Below are 2696 nucleotides of genomic sequence, written 5' to 3'. Positions count from 1 at the left end.
CTGGGAAAAATTTTCCCATGGCCCCCGTCAATCAACCTCTCTCCAACCTGGGACAGTTAAATCTGCCACCCTCCCCCGCCCTCCGCTCCCACCCCTCACCTCCCGGCCTGAGATCCTCTTCCCTGGCGGTCACTTAAGTGCCCTCCGGCCCCTCGCAGGAACAGCGCCGCCTCTGTGTCCGGCGCGGGGCCAGCGTCTCTCCAGGCTTCTCCGCGTTGCCCAGAGACGGGTGGGCTGTCGGCGGGCCCTCGCCCCAGGCACGCAGAACCCTGCCCGCCCAGGCCCCAGGACCCCGGATCCAGAACAATAGGCAGGCCGGGGGGAGGAGGGGAGACAGGCGGGGCTGGGGCCTCGGGGGGCCTGGGAACGGAGCGGCTCGGGGTCGGTGTGCAGGGAGGGGGGTGTCCTGCGATCAGACAGAGGCTCCCGGAGGAGTGGGAGCTCGGGGCGGGTGGCGGGGAGTGAGGCGCACCCAACCAGGAGGAGCTCGAGGAGGCCGAGGAGCTTAGCCCCCTCCCCAACGGCGGCTCCGGGAGGAGGGGCCGCCCACTCCCCCCAGCCACTGGGCTCGTGCGGGGAACAGGTGTCGGGGGTTCTGAAGGTAGGTCGAAGGGGCACAATCCCTTTCGGAAGTGAAGCGGCATCGGGGCCCCGCACCGCTATAAATACGGTCACAGCTGACTAGGGGGAGGGGACCTGAAGGACCCGAGAAGTGGGGCGTAGGGTGCGGGATGGAGGGCGACCCTGAGCTTGGGGACACGGCCAAGCTTCTGGGAGGATGCGAAGCCCGGTGACGTGCTACATTCCGGACCCTGGCGTCCTGGGGGCCCAGGGGAGGGCAGAACTGGGCGTGTCCATAACCTTTATGAGCTCCGCCCCTCGCCGAGCTCCGCCCCCTCGCCGAGCCGCCTCCGGGTCTGAGCCCACTTTACTCTCTCAGCCCCTCCCATTCCGTCGCCCTCTCCTCATCTTTAGCCCCCTCCGCTCGCTGAGTCTCCTCTCTGTCTCGCCCCTTCTCTCTCAGCTCCCCCTTTCTAAGCACCCCCTGCTACTTTTCAGCTCCTTGTGGGGAGAGGTGTCCTGGGACAGCCCCTTCCGGCTGTTCCAGGTAGAAACTTGACTCCTTGGCTGGCGGGGGCTACCCTGGCTCCTCCTCATCTGCAGTATCACCCTCATATTCTGTGACTAGAACAGCCGGAGCTTTGGGGGTTCCGCCCTCCCCGATCGCCCCTCATGCCCGATTATCTGCTACCTCCAACACCCAGTGCGGGGCTAGGCTCCTTATCAGAAACTGCCAGAAAGACCTTCATGCAGGCACACCCCCTTCAAGTCCCTGCCTTAGACCTCTCACCCCTTGCTTCCCAGACCCAGGAGCCAATTTTTGAAATGGGGGATGGGTAGAAATCCTAACTTCATTCATTCATTTTTTCATTCATATTCTTCAACAAACACTGAATGAGCACCTACTGCCTGCAAGCCTGTGCTGGAGGTTGGGGATACAGCTCATTGACCAGTGGGGAAGATAGTCAGTGGGGTGATGGAGGTCAGAGGGCTGTGATGGGGGGGCAATAGGGGTCAGGGAGGTGATGGATCCCAGAGGGAAGGCTTCCCACAGGAGGTGTCATCTAAACTGAAGGCTAAAGATATTAGGGCCCAAGAAAGGGTGTACCTAGCAGAGAAACCGGAGAAGGCAATGGCACCCACTCCAGTCCTCTTGCCTGGAAAATCCCATGGATGGAGGAGCCTGGTAGGCTACAGTCCATGGGGTCGCTAGGAGTCAGACACAACTGAGCGACTTCACTTTCACTCTTCACTTTCATGCATTGGAGAAGGAAATGGCAACCCACTCCAGTGTTCTTGCCTGGAGAATCCCAGGGATGGGGGAGCCTGGTGGGCTGCCGTCTATGGGGTCGCACAGAGTCGGATACAACTGAAGCAACTTAGCAGTAGCAGCAGCAGCAGAGAAACACAAGTGCAAAGGCCCTGAGGCAGGAGCAAGAGCCCCTGGCTTTCAGTCCCAGCTTTGCTGTTTATTTGCTGTGTGACCTGGACAAGTGACTGTTTCTTTCTCATTGTTACCAGCGCTCAACGGAAGGGCTCAGCTGGGCACCTGGTACACAAGAGAAATATTTGCTGAATGTTGATGAAGGAACTGCGGTTCTAGAGGGTTGTCATGAAAGAGAAGCCTTCATGACCCCTGCCTGGGGGTGGGTGGGTTGGGGCAGCTTGTGACCTCTTTTTCTGGCCAAGGTGCCCCTGTCCCCTGGGCCCATCCCCCAGGCCCACCCGTCCTCCACCAGCTGTCCCTCCATGTGTGCGCCCGCCTGTCAAGAGCAGGCGCCTGTTCCGGAACACCTGATGCCTTGCTTCCCAGGGATTTCAGAGGGGTAGATGCACGGAAGTTCAGCTGCCATGGGGGCTTAACCCTGGAGCCTGGGCGCCGGGTCTTCAGAGGCCCAACATCAACCCTCTTGACTCCATAGAAATCTCTGGCACCGCTCCCAATCTTAGCTAGAAAGACCCCACTTCAACTCCTAGCTCTAACATTGCTCAGCCGTGTGGCTTTGGGAATGTTAGTCAACCTCTCTGGTTACTGCACACATCTTCAGTGCATATGATGTGCCTGAGGCCATGTTTAGAGCTTTTCTGTGAATGAACTCTGTCTTCTAGCAGGATTCTGAGTTCCAAAGTATTGT

Source organism: Oryx dammah, unplaced genomic scaffold, assembly GCF_014754425.2.
Source record: "Oryx dammah isolate SB20612 unplaced genomic scaffold, SCBI_Odam_1.1 HiC_scaffold_5, whole genome shotgun sequence".
In the NCBI taxonomy this organism is placed as follows: domain Eukaryota; kingdom Metazoa; phylum Chordata; class Mammalia; order Artiodactyla; family Bovidae; genus Oryx; species Oryx dammah.
This window is presented reverse-complemented; position numbering follows the sequence as displayed.